Source organism: Aulonocara stuartgranti, assembly GCF_965226115.1.
Source record: "Aulonocara stuartgranti genome assembly, chromosome: 5".
Taxonomy (NCBI): domain Eukaryota; kingdom Metazoa; phylum Chordata; class Actinopteri; order Cichliformes; family Cichlidae; genus Aulonocara; species Aulonocara stuartgranti.
The window spans coordinates 4632101-4655115 of NC_138943.1; the positions used below are offsets into that span (position 1 = coordinate 4632101).

At 39.2% G+C, this 23015-nt stretch overlaps 2 protein-coding genes across 9 annotated transcripts in view; one reads left to right on the forward strand and one right to left on the reverse strand.

The window, feature by feature from the left end:
- Positions 1-15096, reverse strand: part of gli1 (GLI family zinc finger 1) — a 104510-nt gene extending 89414 nt beyond the window's left edge. The window contains exon 1 of the mRNA XM_082533025.1: positions 14221-15096. The gene's annotated coding sequence lies outside the window, so the exon portion shown is untranslated. The remainder of the gene's footprint in view (positions 1-14220) is intronic.
- Positions 1-23015, forward strand: part of r3hdm2 (R3H domain containing 2) — a 59664-nt gene that overhangs the window by 407 nt on the left and 36242 nt on the right. For all 8 annotated transcript variants that reach the window (XM_082533029.1, XM_082533026.1, XM_082533031.1 and 5 more), the window contains exon 2: positions 260-311. The gene's annotated coding sequence lies outside the window, so the exon portion shown is untranslated. The remainder of the gene's footprint in view (positions 1-259; positions 312-23015) is intronic.

The window sequence follows — 23015 nt, forward strand, 5'->3', positions numbered from 1 at the left end:
CATTCTGTGATCCATGGCACACTCTTATTGGACAGCGAGTTGTAATATTAACGTTGTGTTTCATGGACGCTGAGTAGCTAGCGTCCACTAAAAAGAAAAGGCTAGCTAGCGGGCTAGTATTAGCTAGGTAGCTAATTATACACGCCGGACGAGGCAGGCTAATGCTGTGAACTAGCTATTGTTAGCATAGAGGCAAGCTAATATTTTCAGTCAGCTGCACAGCTACGACTCTGACCAAACTGCCATCTGTCTTCTACAGACCCAAGTTGAAGGATTCTCCACGCAACTCAAGACATACTGCCAACAACACGGTAAGCCGAACCCGCGAAGATGACTCAAGAGCCACTATCTTTAATATGTAACGCAACGTTAAGCACCATCTTTAAAGTCCGCCTTCTCTATGCCAGGCACGAGATGGCCATGTTAACATTTTATCCTTCCAATCGTGACCGAGAAGGTTCACTAAAACCCTGGGAATATTTGCTTTTTCCGAAGCGATTAACTATCTGGATGAATCAAAATTAAGTAATTGTTAATTGCGTATGGCTCTTCATTGAAGTCATACTCAAAACACACACTGGATACAACAAAGTTTTATTTATTGACGTGTGTGACTTTCATATAACAACTCAAGACTTGAAACGTCAGCTAACAAGGTTGAGATATTAATACAAACCAACGGAAAGTTACAGAGCTGTAGTGTTTTTATAGGACTGAGTGCCGGTGGGTTGCATGGCGGAATGCAGGTTGTACTACAGTACTAAGCCGTCTTCACTGCTCCAAGCAATTTAAGGTTGTATTGTGTTAAGTGTTTTCATTAGCTTGCTTTTTGACATTCAAGTAAATATCAGTGATTTTAAGCCTTGGCTCTTCCAGTCTTAATTCCTTAATAATTCATTATTAGTGACTCAGAGCTGGCTAGAGATTTGTGCCCCAGTAAATCGCACAATCGTAAGTGATCAAGAAAACAGTGGGGTTTTCTCAAGACATACTTCACACGTGGTCATCACTCTCGGAGTCTTGGCTTTAGCTTTACTTTTTTGAAACTCAATCCAAAAATAGGCAGCAACAGTGCTGTGAAAACAAGGTGGGATAACAGCATAGAATAAGTGGTTCAAACATCTGCTCTGGGAAAATGACATGTGTGCCTGGGAAAACAACAAAAAACTCCCCCCCCAACATATCAATTGGTGTTGGCCAGTCATGTGACAATGAGAACTGATAAGTGGCAAGCAGGGACTTCCATTTTAGTTCCATTTGATGTTGAGATTGTCATAAAAATGCTTCCCAGTTAGATTAATAGTAGTCCAAGGTGATAACCCCGATAAAGCAATGTTAGTTTTTCTGGTTTAAAGCACTGTTACTACTTTATAATCAATTTTTTCCCTAATACAGCTTTATTCTCTTAAATATTTTGTAAGCAACACAGAGTATGATTGTTGGTGTCAGGGCAGTATCATTGAAAAGTATGGTCCATTGTAAGATCTGTAGGAGGTGAGTCATTGAATCAACAGTCTACTGTTGCTAAGGCCACCAATGAGAAAGATGGAGTAACCTGCCTCTCTGTCAACATATTTCCCTCCCTTATACCCTGCAGCCTGTGGATCTTTGTGCATATACATAAATTCATGTAACTGTGAAGTATTGATTGCTTATGGAGTTTTATGAAAATCAGGAAATTTGTTGATTACTATCTGTTAAGTATATGTAATTTCATGTTTGTGTTTATTGTGGTTTGCAGGGTGCTTTCGCCTATTCTAGTAAATCATGTGGTTTTTATGCTAACTTGCTCACTTTAATGTATTTGCTTCCTGCATTCATGTATTCATACAAGCCAATGTGGCCATTGTAAGCATATTTTAAACCTAGAGTAATTAAAAAAAGAAACTTATCCAATAAGATTATATCTGTGTATTTATCACTCAGATATCTGCTTTTGCCTCTGAATCTCTGTTTGCAGCAGCATAAGCAGAAGAGTGGCTTTTTCTAGAGAGATTTGAAGAGCTATTTATAGATCTCTGCCAAAGCACCAAGCGTGGTGCTGTTGCTGCTGCTCCTATCTGTCTCTGCTCTTAACCGCTCCTGCTTCTGTTTCTCTCTCTCCATCTTCATTTGTTCCCTCTTCACCTGTTCTTAGTTTTCTGAACTCATTTTCTCATGATGTCTTCTACTCTGTGTTTGTCAGTCTTCTTTTTCCTTTACTGTCCTCCATTGCTTGCTTTGATGTAAATTATCGATCAAAGCAGAAGGGAAGTGACATGGTTATAAGTCAGGCCTCAGATTGGTACATCAGCTTGACTAACTTTAGTATACTTTGTTGCAAAGCTGGATGTTTTTTGCATTTGTTAGTAGCCTTTATTTAGTAAAAGATATGGCTCACAGTCCTCAGACCATGCAGAATCACAGTAGATAAGGTGGGTTTGCCTAAATAAAGGTGTTTTTGTAAAAACCTGTTATGACTGCTTTGAATATTTGCAGTGTAAATAACAACAGCTTTCCAAGTGTTTCATAATAGCTTTAGCTTAGCTATGCTGCATGCAGAAATGGCAGCATCTTGTAAGGTGGTTGTGTTCCCACTCAGTCTATCTGTGGTATCTTTGGCTACTGATCCTCACTCAGCCCCTCCCCTTTCTTCCTTCTTTCTAAGCCCTTCTCTTACTGATCTGTGAAAGAAGCTACCTGGCTGAAGAAGTGACAGGACAGGTTATGAGGCATTAGTCCATGCAATGCATTTTATCCCAGTCATGTTGTTAGCCTGAGACTAACCTTTTTTCAAGGCCATGCTAGGATTGTAGAATCATTGGTTGGGTAAGTCTGGTGTCTTAAATTAAGCAATGCTAGAAAAGATGTTCGATGCTAAACAGCTGTTTATTAAATTTCTCTGGCTGCTTATGTTTTGCAGGGCCCTCTCAAATGTTAGGTGATGCTACTAACCACTGAGCCACAGTACTGATCTTCTGCTCAGTGTTTCGACTTTAAAGGGAAATTTATTGTACAGTTAAGTGCATAAGTGTATGGGCTATGGCACAATATTTGTAATTTTTCCTCTTTACACCACCACAGTGGATTTTAAATCAGATAGTCAAGATGTAAGTGAAGTGCAAACTTTTATTGTCACTACAAGGGGTTTAACAAACACATTGCATTAATTGTTTGGAATGTTTTGGCGTTTTGCATAATAACACAATTTCAAAGGCTCAAATGTGACTGGACTAACACAATTTGAAATATAAAAATGATCATTTTAAATACCTGGGCAAAGATGACGTGATTGTAGTGACTGCCTGAAGTCAAAAACCCCTGGACACCACTAAATCTCCCTTGAGATGCTCTGCCAGCCTGTTCTGCAGCCACCTTTAGTTGCTGCTTGTTTGTGGGTTTTTCTGCCTTCAGGTTTATCTTCAGTAGGTGAAAAGCATGCTTTGTTAAGTTGAGATCAGGTGGCTGGCTTGGCCACTGAAGAAACTCTTAGGTTGCATTTGTACCGTAGTCTGTTGTAATTCATTATCCATTCACTCCGTGGAGTGATGTTCAGTTTTGTAGGATTTGAATCTGAGCAGAGACTATAGCCTTGTACACTTAGTTCATCCTCCTACTACTACTTTTATCATCATCAATAAACACTAGTGGACCGGTTCCACTGGCAACCATACATGCTCATTACAAGATTTGACAGATAATTTGGCATGCTAAGGTAGGGCTGTTCGATGTAACGATATATATCGGATGACGATATAAAAATGTCTATCGTTTCATTTTACGCTATCGTTTGTTTCATGGTGTCGCAAAATAAACTGTTTAGGCATTATTTTCTCATAGTTTTGATGGTCACTGTAGTGGCTATATTAATTTATTAAAGTTCTCTCTTTCTCTTATATTTAATATAACCACACAACAGACGGACAATCGCCTGTTTTTATGCGTTGTCGTTAGCAACAACGATGGTAAAACCATTGCATGTCCGCTTGTTTATTTTCCACATAAACCTTTCATAATAAAGCTCAAGATCCTGTTGAGACTTCTCAAAATAAACGGAATCATGTGAAAAAGTATGCAGAGTATTTACGGATGAGAAGCAAAAAGGAGCCGTCAGGTGCTAAAAAATAAACCTTAGACTCAAACGTTAGAACAGGCTTTCCCCCGCAGCACGCCGTGTAATAAATACAAATGTTGTATCGGCTGCTGTTTCCTATGTCTAAAAATGTGTAGTTTCATGCATCGGTTAAAACACTCGACTCCAGGTACACAACGCCCAGCTGGAAACACTTCAGCAACCCGAGATTCACAGAATTTACAGAAAATGTTACATTTTTGTGATTTATATCGTTATCGGATGATAGATGTTTTATATCGGGATAAGAGATTTTAGTCATATCTCACAGCCCTACGCTAAGGATCATGAGTCAGTCGTTACCTTTTCAGTTTGTCTTCCCTTCATTATAGTGCAAGCTGTGCTTGATTTAATTAATATATGTCCAAATATTTTTTCCCCCAGATCTGGGCAGGTTCTACGTTCAGGTTTTAGATGTTTTCTGGCAAACTGTATTCTAGCTTTCTTGTTGTTAAGTGTAATCCATGTATTGCACAACTGCTGTAAACCCTCTGTATTTAAATACCCTGTGCATCTCTTTTAAACTCTGACAGTGATACCTCTTTGAATATGCTTGAGTTAGGTAAATGTTGTGAAAGATATTTCTTAACCACGGAAATAATTCTGCGATTATTTACTTCAGTTGGTTTCCACCCTTTTAGGGCGTTTCTGGTGTTGCTGAGCTGGTCAGTGATTTCTGCTGATTTTGCCATTTCTCAGTTTTTCTGTCTCTCATGGACAGGTTTATTTATTTTTGTACCTTAATTGACAGTATGTGACCAAATACCTCTTATTAAGAGTGAACAGTGAATAGTTATTATATGCACTTGAAAATAATCTCAGATTTTTGATGTTGAATTTGTCATCGCAAAATGAGGAATGAGGAACAGACTTTACCTGGCCATGAATCTGCATGTCAGTCAGTTGTCTAATTACTTTTGTGTCTTTGCAGAGGTGGCACTATGTATATCGTCAGCCTTAAAGCTGAACTCTGCACTGAAATCACATTTTGATAGTTTGATTCAAATTATGAAATATAAATGAAATAAATATCGAGGATTGATGTGAGTCTAGATATATATTTGAACATAAACTGCCCTCTCCCAAAGCAGGAGAAAAGCATTACAGAATAACCTAATAATTACTACATGTACTATAAAAGTAACAAAGCTCAGAGTACCCAAGTTGCTGTTGGAGGGTTGTTTCTATGTTTCTGCGTGAACTTGTAGTACTGTAACTCTTTACCTGAAAGGCTACTAGAAGTAATCCTTGAAGCTATTTTCTGAACTGAGTGCTTTCTGTCATATTTCATGCCTGATCACAGAACAAAACAACTGGGTTTGTATCAGAAGTCAGTAAGGGTGGTCTCTGCCTACGCAGCTACGCCTGGAAAAAACATAGAAATTGTTCTAATGGTCATCAAACCACATCTTATGGATGTAGGGTATATGCTGATGTGTCAGTGATATCAAGGGTCCAGAGGAGGTTGCATTTATAAGAGGAAAGGGTTAAAACAGTTTTGTTCTATTTGAATAAAGATTGGACACATAAAACAGTGTTTTGAGAAAACAAGATTTACTGAGACTTTTAGCTGACTAGAAATGTAACACTGATCTGTGAAACTGGTGAAAATGATATTCTGATATGCATTTAAACAGGCCTATATGTCAATTGCATGCAAGTATCCATGATGGACGGGGGTAGAACTCCCCACAAAACAATGTGCACCATTTTTCTTCTTCGACTTCTTCGTCTTCAACTTCTTGAAGTCCAATCCTATGGCGTGCATCTTTTAGTAAAGTCTGTTTTAAATAATCATTTTATTTGCCTTTATGAAATCTTCTCTTAATTGTAGACTTAATATTAATGATCGACTTATCCCCTGGATTGTGTTATAACTTGCATGAAGTGAAACTTGGTGAAGCTGTTGGTAGGTGAAATTGTGTGTGGACTTTGAGGCCTTTTTATGCTGCACTATGGTTTTTTTTGGGTTTTTTTTTTAAGCGGTACCAAAGTTTTGACCAGTGGTACATTAAATTTTTAATTTTTTAGCGAACTAAGGATGTGCAGTCTAACTTGCATCGCGAGCTCCTTTGTCTGCAAGTTGTGAGTTGATATTCAAATGACTTTTGACTAATGATTGAACAATCAGTCTTTTTTTCACAGCTGCATGAATACAATTTCTAGAGGGACCACATTCTAACATTTTTCTTCAAATTTTGCTCTATAAAGCCTGGTCACATACTGTCAAGCCTGAAACCATGAGACAGATAATCCTCCTGATGTTTTCCTTGATGCTGAACTTTTGACTGCATAATTTCCCTCCACTGCATCTTTCAGCTGTCATTTGCAGTGGGGGCTACTGGGAAAACATGCAAATGTGTTGTCTTGTGGGATTAAGGCTTTTCCTTGCTAATGAGGTGGTTTCATTATTTCACTCCATCTTCCCTTCCTCCTCTTTATTTTTTTTTAAATTGTTTATATATTGGAGCAGTTGTCTGGTTCACCAGCATCTGTCAGTACTCATTTAGTTTGTCCAGACAAACGCCAAAGACAACGACTTCAGACTTTCCATATAATGAGTGATGAATGGGGACTGTGGCTTCTGCCTATCTCCAGGTGTTTGATTATTGCAAAAAAAGTTCCAAACCTTAACCTGTACCTGTAAAAGAGTCTATTTATTTATTTATATTCATTCATTTACTATAAGCTTTCAGTGGTGCTACTGTTGTATCAAGTGACATTATAGCGGATCCAAGCAACTCTTTAAACAGCTTGGCTTCTTGCGCGCCATGGTTTGCCTGTCATTGCAATTATATTGTTTCACAAAGGCAGAGAGCAAACAAGACCTGTAAGAGAGAGAGAGAGAGAGACAGAATCCACACGAAAGGGAGGGTCGGAGGAGAAGGGAGGGGTGCATACTGTGCGCATGATGGCATAAGTGTGGTAGTGAGAGAGGGAGCCAGCTTACAAGCAAGATTTTCTTTCTCACTGCTGTGCTTGTGCTTCATTCAGAAAAAGAAAGGGGGCAGTCGAAATAGTTTTTTGACCGTTTTCATGAAAGCCATTAAGAAAACTGAGCTGGTAGTGTGTACAGACAAGAAGACAACACGGCAAGCTTGAAGACGACAAAAGTTGAATGAGCTGAAGAGACGGAAGAAAGACCTTAAACACCCTACAACTCCAGCAGGAAATGGGATACATTTATTTGTAGTAATAGGGGAGAGAAAACTAATGACAGCGTTGCCCAGATCTGCTTCTGCTGCTCATTCTCCTGCGATGATTTGGTTTTATCTGAGACACCTGATCTGATTTGGCTCGAGATCCATAGAGCTGAACTCTAAATACAGGAAGGATGTGCACTGTAAGTGAATGTGCTTGTGCGTCTTTGTCATTGGGTGTTAATAATTTGTAGGTGAGATGTAGCTTCTGTAGCTGTAGGTGTGATTTTTAGCATGAAGCCATTGCTGCTGCTGCTATAATTAACTCTTGTTATGACACATTGCATTATCACTTTTGTGAAGTTCCTAAAGCATTTTTAAGCAATGTCTCATCAACAGTGCAAATATGATGTATTAAGGTTGACTGAAAGGTAGTTTCCTATAGTGTGTATACAGTTTATTTTATCACATGTGATTGCATTTGCACAGAAAAAATGTATACATGAAAGCATCTAAGATACTATAATGTGTGGCGTATTTACCAGTGTCATGTGTACAGGGTCATGAAACATGTTTGAGGCAAATGCTGAGGTAATAAGGAATTCCCTTCCACTGTCCCTGTGTGGGAGGAGGGACAGAGGAGGGTGGAGGTGGGCTGGTGGTGTGGAGAGTCACTGAAGTAGGCGTTGCTCTGCAACACTGTCATACCGATTGTGAGGGAGGGAGGTGTGCAGAGGAAAAGGACAACGTATGGGCTTACATAAGGCATGTGGATTGCACTGTATTTTAAGCAATAGTGGTTGTGACTGTTTGTGAATGCACCTGGAATTTAAGACTTCTCCTCCTTTATTTGTGGAACACAGTGTACGGGAATGAACAGACTAGAGAGGAGGTGCGAGAGAGGCAGCACAGCCGTGAGAGATGCACAACAGCAGAACCCTCTTGAATAAAAAATCTGTCACTATAAATAGCAAGCCATCCTCATGGCTTGAGCACTGCTTCAGGTTTAGAAGACCTGGCTTTCCCTCTATCACTGTTCTGGTGGTTATAACCCTGAAAAATCAACCCACAATCCTCATCATTTCCTGCTTTTATTCTATTTTTTTGATTGCTTGCCCTAGATCTCCCTTGTTCTGAACATGGCCTGTTTATATAATTCATTTTTTATGTACACGCATCCATCTCTTTTAGTCTCCTAAGTAATGCATCTTATTGAATTAGCTTGATGTACATAATATGGCAACGAGCCCATCATTGTACCCTGTTCTCAGTTAGAAATTGAAAAGACAGACAACTGCCACAGCTCCAGATTAAATATAAAATGCTCCTTTGGTGTTATGTTGCTAGAGCTATTGCTGTTTTTCTTTTGCTGTTTATTAACATGTGAGTCTCTTCTCTTGTAACACAACACAGATAGCTGAAGTCAGGTGATTAGCGTTGACTGAGCTAATAAAGTCCATCCCCTCACTTGATAAAAATATGTGTGCATCCTTGCATGACCAGTACTTTTGCTGTTTGTTTGTGATATTGGAGTTCTTCTCCTTACGTAGTTGGTGCACCTATAGCCTCACTGCTGCATACTAATTGTTAATGCGTGGGAAAAAGCCTGTGTATCAAACAGAGGAAGCACGAGAGGGCGAGAAAGAGAGGGGAAAAAAAATCAATAGCAAACCCCTGAGAAACTGCTGCTGTAATTGCTTTATACGTCAGAAGGTTCACACCTACTCCTTTGAGACTTTAAGAAAAATCTAACTCCAAAACTTTTATTTTGAATTTTGTTACATGAAAAAAGAAAACCAAATCATCAAAAACAAACAATAAGGAAGCACTGATTGAATTCTATTTATCTGATTTCACACTTTCCCTACTCATCTGAACTTTTACAGCGGTTTTTTATTTTTATTTTTGATGTGTCCTCATTTGAGCTAATTATAGTATTAATACATGCTAATTTATGTGTGACCTTTTATAAATACATCAGTTCTTTTCTGATGAATTGACATCTGCATTACAAATGAATGTACCTGACACACAGTGGCGTGTCTAGAAAATTTTTGTTGGGGGGGCCAGGTAGGGGCACAGATTTGGAGAAGGGTGGCAGATTTAATTGGCAGATAATGTTTTAAAAAAAAATTCTACCAACCCTTAACCATAATTCAATAATCCTATAAACCTAATAACCAAATGCACTTTTAACTCTTATTAGAATGAGATTTTAACCACTACGGTGCAAAGTTTTTAGATACTGCGTTGATAAAGTACAAGAGATACAATCAGTGCTTTGTCAGTGTTTACTCAGCAGTCAAGGACAACAATATTTGCATAGTATTTTTACTGACATATAGTGCACATATGTTTTGGGCAAAAACATTTTTGAAAATTAAAATACGAACATTTGTAACAAACAATTGACAAATTAGCCAATGCCAATGCAAAACTTTATCTGCCTGTTAAAAAAAGAAGATAATCTTCTCACAAACTGGTGTTTGATTTTGAAACAGGAAAAAAGTGGGGAAACAACTGAAAAGACTAACATTTGAATGAAACCTGAAAGCAAGTAAATACTTTCTATGCTGCCTTATCGTAAACTTTGGTAATATTGATAAAGAACAACACTGGCTGATGATAAAATACAGTCAGCTGGCATGGTGACACTGCCAGTATTAACCTGCAGGGCTGGACTGGGACAAAAAAATTGGGCATTTTTACTACAGACCGACCCACCAGGTATTAAAGCCATAAAGACTTTGACTGAAAACAAACCCTGTTGTGACAGTGATGTACAGTCTTGTTGGTATATGTATGATTTCTATACATTTTACGTCAGATAAAAACTTTGGTTGTAAGATTTAGATAATTATTTAATAAAAACTAGGTATTTTAAATGAGAATAAGAAAGAAAAGTATTTCTTTGTGCCCACCTTTCCCTGTTAATGCCCTACCTGGCCCCCTGGCAAAACTTTGCTAGACCCGCCCCTGCACAGTTACCAGCTGTCTGCTACATAAAAAAGGATCCTGGTGTTATTTGTCTCTCAGAAACAGTTCATAACTTCCCTTCAACTCATTCATGTCACCTAAAAGGTAAACCTGTTTCTCCATCACCTCTGATGATTCAGTAAGGACATCTCCTGGTTTCATCTTCATGTTTCCCTCTCACCACATATCTAAACAGACATCATGACCAGCAGCTTTACAGCTGTGGCTCCAGCAAACATCAGCTGATACTAGAAATTAATATTAAATACATTCTAACAACAGCCGATCAAGCTTAAACGTGCTGCTGTTGTTTAGCGCAACATCTGCTGGTTTCCTCTTTCTGGCGCAAAGTGGGCGATAAACAAGAGAGAAAAGCCGATCAGCTGATCATTGATCAGTTTCATGATTGAAGTAGCAACAGGAGAGGGAGGGGGAGAGAATGAGAGAAGAGGCAGCTGTGCAGCATAAAGACAGAATAAATCCAGCTTTGTGTCTTTTTTCCATTCTAGCTAAAGTCCGGGACAAACTGCGTCTCTTCTCAGCTCAATACGAAACGTGTAATATTTTCTCTGAATGAGGGACCATTCCATTTTTTTAAGGAGCCGTTGGCAACTCTACTAACCTTATGAATAAAATAAAGTTCACTATCAGTAACATCATAGCACCCACCCAGCTGTATAAAAACTCCGTCAAACTGGCTAGAACGCAGTATGAGTTATTGCAACTGACAGTAAAAAGTCAGCAACATGAAAATAAACTCCACCTAAACTTGGTTTATATCTGACCCAGATAGACTGCAGGTCATAACTTCTTACCTGAAGTTCAGTTCACCTGACACTCGGACTGGTGGCTGCTTCGGGGCTCTCCTCTTGCCTCCCCTTCCCTCATCCACCTGTTGCCTCTGTGGAAGCCCCGTCATAGCCACCACCAAACAACGGAGTTATTTCTACACATCGACCTGCATCTGGCCAATCCACCACCTCTCATTGTTCATGCCATTACAAAAAAAATAAAAAATAAGTCACTGGGGATATGCCCGGTATGCCCGATGGCCAGTCCAGCTATGTTAACCTGCAACCAAATCTGCAGCTCCATACAGCAATGTTACGACTTAGATTATATCTTATAACGCATAACTCTTATGTTAGCTGCCCTCAGTAGCATACTGTCTGAAATATTCCACAGCTGCAATAATTCTTTAAGTGTTATTTTTTTCCTTGGTATTCTAATTTCACCGAAGTTTACTAAACTCAACAAACTTGATATTACTTACCGGGACATTTATTCTGTCCTCATTTTCTTTCACCGAAAAATTGTTTCCTGCAGTGCCATCTTTCGCGCTTGGCTCTCCTACCTTTGCTAACGTGATGCACATAGCGCAGAAGCGATGCTGCATTCACTTACACTCGGATATCTGAGCGTCACCGTGAAAACATAATCGGACATTTGATATTTGATTGAATTTTGTTGTTTTGCCTTTGGGGTGGCACCTGGGGTGGCCAGTCTGGTTTGGGGGGTGGCCTGTGCCCCCCCAGGCCACCCCGCTGGACACGCCATTGCTGACACAAAGCATAACTTTAATGAAGGTAGATGGCTAACAGGAGCTAAAAGGAAGAAGGGCCAGTAAAATCCAACTGCAATTATTTGAGCTGTAAACTATAGAGACAACTTGTGCTTTACTGTGGGGCTTATATGTTCAAGTAAAATGACTATGTGGCTCAAGGTAGGTCAGCTCAACCTTGTATCTACTTTATCCTCAGATGAGACTGGGACAGACGTGTGCCCACTTGGTGAATTTTAATGAAGAGACAACTAAAAGAAAGCGAAATATAACAGCAGGAGTCCTCTAAAGACGAGAGGTGTTGGTGTAAACAAGACAAGTTCAGGAGTGCTTCTAAACTTGGTGTATTAAATAGCCTCAAAAATAACTTGCATAATTAGGCGATGATGAACACAGGAGCAGAGAGGCAAGCAAGCAAAACTGTAAGAAGAAGGGAACAGAAATTGGTATCCTTATGCTGGCAGACCTATTGGGAGCAGTTGGCTTTTACAGGTAAACAGATGGCATGGCACAGCACAGCACACTGATGACCTGCCACCGCTGTCAGGTCAGCTACGTGATCTAGTGAGCCGCTGCAGTGTGCGGTTTCTCTAATTAACTGTACTTTCTGATCTGTGCTGGGGCTGGTGCGTTGCCAGTGTCATGCTAACATTCTCACAGCTGAGGAGAAATTGTCTTTAGAATTCACCACATCAACACATTTCATATCATGAAATGTCCAGAATTTATCAACTGGAATTTGGTGACTAATTGGTATCAGTGATTAACTTATGGCTTGTTAAATATTGAGGGACATTAAAAAAACAATCAAACAAAAAAACAACATTCAGATGTGCTGCGTTCCCTCCTTAAAGCACAGTGTCATTTGAGACACTTAATTTATCAGTACTAAGAGAACTAATATTATATTTCCTTTTGTAAATAGGTTTATATTTTGTCCTTGTTAGCATGGTTGTGAAGTCGTTGTTTTTACCATGGTGGCTTTAGACAAGTCTGTTGACTAGTCAGATTCTGTGTTACTGACTTCTGACCATTAGAAGCTGCTTTAGCATGCAGTAATGGGTGTGTTTGCTGATTGCCCCTTGGTATTGCTTAAATTGTATTACATCAGATCCTCTTTTCCATCTAAGACATAGGTCATCAGTTAACTCGTACGTTGTCTCATAAAATGTTACCTGGTTAATACCGAACTCAGATTTTCAAACACTAACAGAGTCTGGGAGCTGAGCGTCAGACAGCAGAGAGCAGCTGTAGCTTTTAAAACCCCAAACGTTCAGGAGCAGCAGGACTCTTATTACACATGCTTTCAAAAACATTAAAAATAAAGTGATGAAGTGTATCGTGGCGCTCTCTGCTCGGTGTATAAATATGCTCGTGGTTAGTAAGCACTGACAGACAATGCTTTTGGACATCTATTCCACCTGACCAGCTGTTTCCAGTAGTTAAAGTAAACACGGCAGTGTTGAATTATATCTGAATGTCAGATTCTTAATGTACCCCGCTCTGAATTTTGCTGTAAATATCGCAGTAAACCTGTGGAAAAGTCGTCTGTTTGTCAATTTATTGATTTAATAATTACCATGTCTAATTGAGAAAATGGTGTAAATTAGCATCCTTAGGATACATTACTAAACTAAATTCACTGTAGTCTATACAATTTGTTTCATTTTGCATCTACAGCTCAAGTAGCCAACAGCAGGCCTGTCTTCCTCCCCTTATTTTTCAATTTTAACACAGTGTCGTCATTGTTGAGACATTGCAGTTGTAATGTTAGCTCATAATGGACAGAGGCCGTGACATTTGTGCTTTTAGTGAATTGTGTGATGATGGGTACTCGTCTAGAGGTGAGTGATTTGGCCAGTGGATAAGATGATTTGGGGAACAATTGACATTCAGAATAGAGCAGGGCGATATGGCCAAAAATATTTATCACGATATATATTTGAAAATTTGCGATAACGATATAACTGACGATATAATTGATGCCAGACAAAATACAACTCCACAACATTACTAGCGCAAAAAGACAACCTTCCTTTTATTTTCACTTAAACAAGAAGCTGGTTTTTATGTACATTAAAGCTTTATAAAAATGTAACAGTGCAAATGCAAATTCCTTGCTGAAAGTTTAACCAAAAGGCATTTCCAGTAGAAATGGGCTGACATATCCTGAGCATAACCATGTATAATATCCACTGAAGTTAAAAAGAGGTGCTTTGCAACATTAAACTGCAGTGTGCAGTACGTATTTTTCGGACCATAAGGTGCACGGGATTATAAGGCACATTAAGCGAAACAAAGCAGTCAGATAAATCAAACTTTATTAAACTCATTCTTCTTGCTTCCTCCACTTCTGTACCATTGATTCATTAATGTTGAATTCTCTGGCAGCTGCTCTATTCCCATGTTGTTGCAGTATATTAATGAGTAACCTTCTATTGTGGATGGATTATCTCAGTTGTTCTCCTGACTGAAGTTTGGTCCGTTTACAGCATCCTGCCATGCGATTGCATTTGTCTCTAACTATCAGGCACGTTAACTTTTATAAGTGGAAAAGTGTTAGTGTTCGTCCTCCAGCTTCACTGTTTATGTTATGCTAACATAGCTGTGTCGCTAGCGATCACGTAGCACATCATTATATACCAGCTAGCCCAACTTCAGTAACCCTACAAACGTCACTGCTGTTTAGTTTCCTGTCTTCATTTATGTTGGAAGTGATAGCAGAGCTGTACGTTTGAATTTTTCAGAAATCTCTCAGTCAGAACATGCTATATCATGCTTGGGTAACTAGCGAAACTAGCGAGCTAACTTCCGCTAGCTTCCTGCTAACTTCTAACTCCGTTAAATGTAATAAATTTTGTTTTCATGGATGCCTGGAAGTTAAACTTCATAGTTACACCTGGTAAAGCAGCAATGCTGATCGTTTTATTAAAGATGAAAGAATTTAGACAGTTTTTAACTCCCAGTGATGCTGCAGTGTTCGTTTGACCTGAAGTATACGGAGTTTAGGACCCAGATTACTCCCAGATTTAAGAGCATCTTAGTCCGACAAATACGACAATAACGACGGCCGCTTGCATGTTCTGCAAAAAAATGTGCTTTGTCGTGTATCTGACGGACAAACACCAAACCAGTTCCACATCACTGAAGTTGCACCATTTTTACAAACCAATTCTGGTTCATTTGTTTCACTCAACAATCGGCCATGTGCGTATGAACACAAAGGCACTGCGCATGCGCGTTTTACTCATATTCTATCGCGATATTTCATTTTCCTATCGTTGCCTAACATTATACCGGTATTACCGTGAACGGTATAATATGGCCCAGCCCTAATTCAGAATCTGAATTACAATTCTCCTCACAGACTTAGTTGAACTCATGATCACATAATTGTAATGTGATCATGTTGTCTTCATATATATCTATGTAAACTTTATGCCCTGATTTTGTTCTAAAAGTTTTGGAAGTTACTGTAATTTTGTTTTTCATGCATGGACATGGGTTATTGTTCTTTGGAAGTATTTTCTGTAAGGAAAGTTCTGTAGGCATGAATGTACCCCTGCACCATGTTGACAGGAAGGTCATGCTGTGGGCAGGAGCAAAAATTATAGCCACCTAAAAGACATCACTATCGGTTTGCATGTATGATGTATTAAGAAGCTTTTATCCTCTTAACCTGCTGGTTGATGGTTAAGTCAAAGCTGGTACATTTCAGAAGTTTGCGACTATAATATTTCAAATAGGCTACTTCAGACCTGAACTAAGTTGCCATCCAAACTAAATAAAAAAAAAAAAATCAAAGAAAACAGGGCAGCATTAGGGCAGGGCAATATGGCCAAAAATATTTATCACGATATATATTTGAAAATTTGCAATAACGATATAATTGACGCGTGACAAAATACTTTACAACTCCACAACTTTATTAGTGCAAACCCCCCCCCCCCCCAATCAATGTATTTTCACTTAAACAAGCAGCTGTTTTTTATGTGCATTAAAGTTATATAAAATTTTAACAGTGCAAATGCAAATTCCTTGCTGACAATTTAACCAAAAGGCATTTCCAGTGGAAATTGGCCGACATATCCTGAGCATAACCATGTTTAATATCCACGAAACTTAAAAAGAGGTTATACACACACAATGCGGTAATATTATGTTGAAGCACAGTACGTATCACTCCGCGAGGCTCCTGACTATGGTAGCCGCAGTGCTCCGACAATCCATCAAGCGGTGCGGCTTCGTAGCTTAGCAAAGTCGTACTAAAATATTTTTGACAGATTTTTGAGTGCCGTGTACCACATAAAATCAGTTTGGTAATAACGATGGCCCGCTTGCATGCTCTGCCAAAAAAAAATGTGCTTCGGTGTGTATCTGACGGACGAAAGCCAAACCTGTTCCGCACCACTGAAGCATGGTGTCATTTTTGTGCCTCTATTCTAATGAAAACATTAGAGCATTTATGCAAATATGTGATGTCTTTATAAATCTAGCAATTATTTGAAGTTTACATAGCACCATTCTCGCATGAAAATATCTTAAAAGTTTATTTTGTGACCCAGAAAGAGTAATATTTCAAACTCCGCCACTCTGTGTTGCTCCGCCACTGCCTCCTTTGAGTTTTGGACGAAATGGATTCTGGGATATTGCATTTCGTCATTTCGAGCTGATTGGAGACCAAAACAGCCAATCAGATTTTTTTTGCATCCATATCTGTGATTGGCTGGTTTTGTGGCACAAATATAATGGTGCACAGAAAAAGTTGAACGTGCACGGGCAGTAATGTTGAGAGCGCAAGCAACACATTGCGAGCAAGTGCAAATGCAAAAACTGAGCGAGAGGGGCTGCTATTGTAAAAAAGACTTTTTTTTTTTTTTTTTTTTTTGCATGCAGCAATGAATTTTGTTCACTCAAATTTAGCTTTTCTTCGCTCAAAATAAATTTCTCCTCAAAATACAACACTTGCACCTGCAATTTTTTTTTTTACGTGCGCTCAGAATAGTGGCACAAAAATATCACCATACTGAAGTTGCACCATTTTTATAAACCAATTCTGGTTCATCTGTTTCATTCAATGATCTGCTTTCGCCCTTTGCATTCTCTGTCGCCGCCATACTTTTTTCTGCCATGTGTGTATGAAAACAACGGCACTGCGCATGCGCGTTTTTACCCAAATTCTATCGCGATATTTCATTTTCTTATCATTGCCTAACATTATACTGGTATTACTGTGAATGGTATGATATGGCCCAGCTCTAGGCAGCATGTCCTTTTTTTTTTTTTTTTTTTTTTTTTTTTTTTGTCAAGAGACTAGAATATGTTTAAAAGGGTTCCTTCTTTCACTGTTGCCACACATACAGTTTATCATCAACTTAACCATCACTTTATTTATTATTGATCCAGTTCTGTGTCCTTTCTTGAAGCAGGAAAGCAATGAGAGTGAGGGGGCTGTTTGAATCAGAGGGTTAAGAAATCTTTTATGTAATGCAATATCAGACAGTAGATCAGTATGAAAAACACTCTCAATCTTAATTTGACTAAAAAATCAATATATTTTTAAGGAACGCATATATTGCCATCCCTAGTTTTAGCATCATTACAGGTTTAACAATGCTTACTCGATATATCTGTATTAGAGTATAATTAGTGATGTTGTTGAATTATTCCAGTAAATATTAGAAACTAAATAATAAATATATTTGCTACACACTACTCTTCATCTTGCAGTGAATGACTTCACTCACTCTGCAAGCTACAATCAGCCTGATGTAATTTATTTCACGACAGATTCTATATGGCTCCTCTGACAAGCAGGTCATATGCCAAATTAAGATCATCGTATCACCAACCACTAACCTCATCTGGTATGCGTACAGAGATCTTGTTTGGGGTGTGTCTGTCTTGTTTTCAGGCCATGGACTGTGGTATATGGTATTTGATATTTATTTGGCAAAACTAGCCCTTGGGACTAAAGAAGGGATTAGAAACACTGCAGAGGATGATGTCTGGTGATCTAGGGAAATGAGTATTCACTAGCTGGATGGCTGAATGAATGGCAGTGTTTCCTTCCTGCTGGTTATTCTTGAGTGCACAAGCCACATTGTAAGAGACCACCACTTTGCACTGGCCTAAGATAGACAGCCTGGCAAGTTGACTGGCTGGATGCCTGACTTCTGGGTTTGGCTGGCTGGCAGTACTCAAGAAGCCAACAGTGTTGTGGTGTTGGCAGCCCAGAAATACAGCTGTTATTAAGTCTGGCTCAGGCAAATAGAGCCATTTGTGTAGATCACAGAGGACATCGGTCACCATCTGGACACATCCAGTAGTTGGTTAGCAGTAGTCAGACTTTATAATATATACTAGACCATTATGTTCTAATATCCCAAAGTAGCACTGTAAAATCTAATAGCGTGTGCAAGCAAACCCTTACTTATAACCAGCCCAGTTCTCGAAAGCTGTTTCTAATGTTGCTCATCAGTTGTCATGTAATTTTCTTTTTGTTTTTAGTTTCCCCTCTTGGCCCATCTATCACAATTAGCTATTCCACAGCCTGTGCCTCAGTCATGGGAACTGCTTAAGCCTGTACTGGTCTACAGTCTACACTTTTGAAGAGTGGGCAGTTTATGTCCTAGGTGGCTAATCATTTCGTCAACAAAGCTTTGAATTGTACATTTCTAATACAACAAAATGCTTATGGGTTTTAACTTCACAGTTTTGAGTAGTGCTCTGTTTTGATCAAAGCAGTAATTAGTGGGATTGTTGCAACAATCCCAGTACATGCTATTATTAAAAGATGCAGTGTTTCTAATCCCTCCTTTAGTTTGACTTCATTCTTTTGTTTTTTGGATGTCAGTGTAATTAACATTAAATGAATATAACTGATTAAGTGGTGTGTGTGTGTGCTTCTAAAAGACAAGTTATAAAGAACACACTTAAGTAAATGTCATAACACAAGACACTAACTTTGGAGCACAGTGCAAGCACATTGGGGGACAAATGTGTTTGTAATACTGCTCAATTTACCAAAGAATCTGTGTTTAGATATTTTTTTTAATTGGAAATGTATCTGTTTTGCTGTCAAATAGAAGCACACTCTGACAAAGGATTCCTTGAATAACTTGCGACAGTCACATACTCATTCATGAGTCCTCTATAAGCTTTTTAAAGACTAGACACTGCATTTTAAATGATGTGTAATTATGTGGTTTTTCACTTGGTGTGAAAATAAGCAGCCAGAAAAAGATTTGGTTTTGTCCACACAACATCCTGATATTAAGTAGTACTGCAAATCCACTCCCACTACACCATTCCATCCATACAGTTTATTTCCCTGAATGTTGACAAGATTACATAAGAACTGGCAAAGTGAAACTGAAGAAACATCATGCAGAGGTGGAGCATGGGCAAAGGAAGAACCCATGACATTTTCTTGATGATCTGGATCTCTTTCTTTAATGTTGTGAGACAGAACATTATCAGAGTGCACGCTCTTCAAGTGACCCCGTAGTGTGTGTGGTTTTTTTTTTGTGTCCCTCAGTTGTTTGCGGCACATGTACACAACCCAGTGCAGCACTGTCAATATCACCCTGGGGAGATTGCATTAAATATTACATCTCCTCTTCCTCCACCTGTCTATAATTGTCAGCTTGTCACTTCCACTTAGACTGTGGCAAATTTGAATTTCATCCCATGATCACACAGAAAGTCTTAAGAATAACTTCTGAGGAAGCATAACTCAGTTTTTAGACTGAAGTGATTATGAAGTGGTTTAAGGGGCAATAGAAATTGTTGCTGCTCCACTCTGCTCTCATATTGTACAGAACAGAAAATAATAGATAGTGGGCAAAAGCAAACAGGTTTTTATAGCATTTCTAAAATGCTAAACTGTGAAAACTAGCTGGATAAAACTTTTTGCAAATGTCTTAATTTTTTCAGTTGCTATCTCTGTGGAAAGGTGAAGATGCAAGGAGCTGAGGTAGTGAAAGTGGATGAGTTTAAATACCTGGGGTCAACCAGCCAAAGCAAAGGACAGTGCAGTGTAAGGAGGGCACGAAGGGAGTGCAGGCAGGGTGGAGCGGGTGGAGACAAGTGGCATAAGTACTTTGTTACTAAAGGATGGCAGCAAGCGTGAAAGGAAGGATTTAGAAGGTGGTAGCGAAACCTGCTCTGATATATTGTTTGAAAATGGTGGCACTCACAAAAGGCAGGAGGTGGAGCTGTAGGTGGCACAGTTGAAGATGCTAAGATTGGGACTGCCCAGGAGAGACGGGATTAGAAATGAGTACATCCGAGGGACAGCTGAGGTTGAGCGGTTTGGAAACAAATGTAGAGGCGAGGCTGAGATGTTTTGGACATATGCAGAGGGGGGATAGCGGATATATTGAAAGCATGTTGAAGATGGAGCTTTTGGGCAGGAGGAAAAGAGGAAGACCACAGAGAAGATTCATGGATTGGTGTGACAGAAGATGATGTCAGGGATAGGGTGAGATGTTGGCAGATGATCCAGTGTCACGACCCCCAAAGGGAGAAGCCGAAAGACGGAGCCATTTCCTTTTATCACACTCAACTGTGACTTGCTGTGGGGAACAAAATATAATTGGAGCGTACCTGAAGATGATCTAATGTCTCTGGAAGGCTTCAGTGTGAGCTATAGCATTTTGAATGGATTCACTTGAGAGACCTATGTCCTGTAAATTTACTGTGAGCTAGTTTGAGCAATGTCAGCAATATTTAAAATAACATTGATGCACAAAGCTTTGAGTGTTTAATTTCTTTTTGGCTGATGGGTGTACAATGACCTTTTACTGTGCATAATGTGCATCTGACAGAAAAGGGCAGTTACTATCTGCTGGGGCCTACTTACTTATTCTGGAAATCTGTTCTTGTGTCTGTGAGCTCAGTCTGTTTAGGTCAAGGTTCAGCTCCAACAGACCTAGTAGTTAGTTACTGCTTTCATGTGAATGGAGACAGTCAAGGACGTCATGCCCAAAGTGCACATTTAAACAAACTGTGTGAATGAATCACATTCTAATAATTTTGTGTTAAGCTGGTGTCCCCCTGTGTGTTTGCTGTGTCTGCAATTGAGCTGTGTTGTTTAGGCTATATGTAACCCACGATGCTGCTCTTTGTGTGTCTGTGTGTGTCGTTTTTGGCTTTACAAGAATACCCAATGATAAATACATTGAGCTTTGTAATTGGGGATAGACGAGGGTCGTGAGAGAGAAAAGAAGCGAAAAAAAAATATGGGGGTGTTGAGGGATATGGCTGCTTTTCTCTTGGTGACAGAGCTTGTTGCCATGGAGCTGGTCCTCCCATTGGTGGAAGTCTGGTCCAATCACTTAACAGTGCAGATTGTTTCATCATTGAGAAGTTTTTCCTCTCTTCCTGTCTCGGTAGCCACCCTTAGCTCCTCCATCCTTCATTCTTTCCCCCCCCTCTCCCATCTCTTACATCCTCTTGCACTGCTTCTCACACTAAAAGAAGCTGATATGTTACATAAGGTTTATAATGAGTGCAGTAGCTGCCACCCAGTTTCATTTTGACACAGTTATTCATTTAACATCAGCGGCTCAAGTGTGGGAGGCAGAATCTTTCATAAATCTCTTCACGGTGCTTGAGGAGACAAGATAACTCTAAAATCCAATATACATCTTCTTGAGGGCAGCTAAGAAATGTGATTATTTCAAATCACGTTTCTGATTGCCCAGAAGGGTTAAACACCGTGAAGTGCCTAGCTGTTGGACAGATTTTTTTTTCCTTATTTTTTTTATTAGTTGCTAATGCTTCAGTAATGCTGTGTCTAAAATATTAGATTTAGCAGAATTTGAGTTTGTTCCCATTTTGCACAAAGTTTCAGGAATATTTCAGTTGTAAAACATGATGAATGCTCATGACATTTTCTCATTTTAGTAGTGTTGTCTTCGGCAGATAGACAAATAGATATTTGTCTGTTATACATTGCAAAACAAAAGAATGCCCCATTTTCTTATTGGAAACAGAGGTGGGTCATCTGTGTGTTTGCTTCCTCACATATTTGTAACTGAAAAGTAGCTTTTGGGCCTGCAATGTGTAAACACTAGTGGTGCAACGGATCGGATCACGGTTTTAAGTCACGGATCGGATCAATTTTCGGATCAGCAAAAAACGAAAAAAGACAAAAATTTAACATTTACTTATTCAGTTATTGAAGTATTTTTTGCCTGTTAAAAACATTCAACTCAAGACTCATTCCACGCAATTATTAAAAAAAAAATTATGGTTCAATATAGGGCAGTATAGGGCTTTGTATCTACCACTCAGTTCAATTTTATTTTATTTATAAAGCGCCAAATCACAAAAACAGTCGCCTCAAGGCGCTTTATATTGTAAGGTAGACCCTACAATAATACATACCGAGGATTATATCGCACTCCACTGTGATATAATGAAGTGTCACGGTCCCGTAGCTTTCCATTGCCCTGGAGCTCCACCCATTTGTAGTAGTTAGGGCAACAGAAGATGCCTGGGACAGTTCAGCCATAACTTTAAACTTTTCCTGCTCATACATGCTTCGGGAGTTCGGCCTTCCGTCTGCAGCTAAACACCCCAATAGCTTTTGTAATAGCTTTAGCCCGGTCGGACTGGGCAGCAAAGGGCTGCTTAAATACCGAAAACTCCTCTGCTCCTCCACTTCGACCGCTAGCGCTGGCCATAACGATCGCTTGACAGACCCACCATGCGCACCATACACATACTTTTTTCTTCTTTTTCGAATCTTTGGATCACGTGCGTGCCGAACCGTGGAGTGGGATCGGTTCGGATTACGGATCAACCGTGATCCGTTGCACCTCTAGTAAACCCTGTTCAACACTGGTGTTGATACACCTTTTGATTGATATTTAAATATGCATATCAGGTGTACAAGGTCTCTGTTTTTCTGCTTCATCGCTAACATAGACCCCAAGCAGTTATCCCTTTTGCCACAAAATAAAGAAATAAAATGCATTATTTTGAATGAGACAGCATGGTTACGATTATTTTGGTCATTGTTGTAATTTCATATATTTTACATGATTATTTAAGTTAACAAACATCATGCAGTCCTTGAAACATGCCTCTTTATACATTTGATCTTTATACATAAATCAAATGAAAACAAGTCTTGAAGTGTATATGGTGGGGCAAACAGGGTTTTTCTACTAGGGAGTTGGCCCATAGAAGATGATGATTATGAATTCAACCCCAG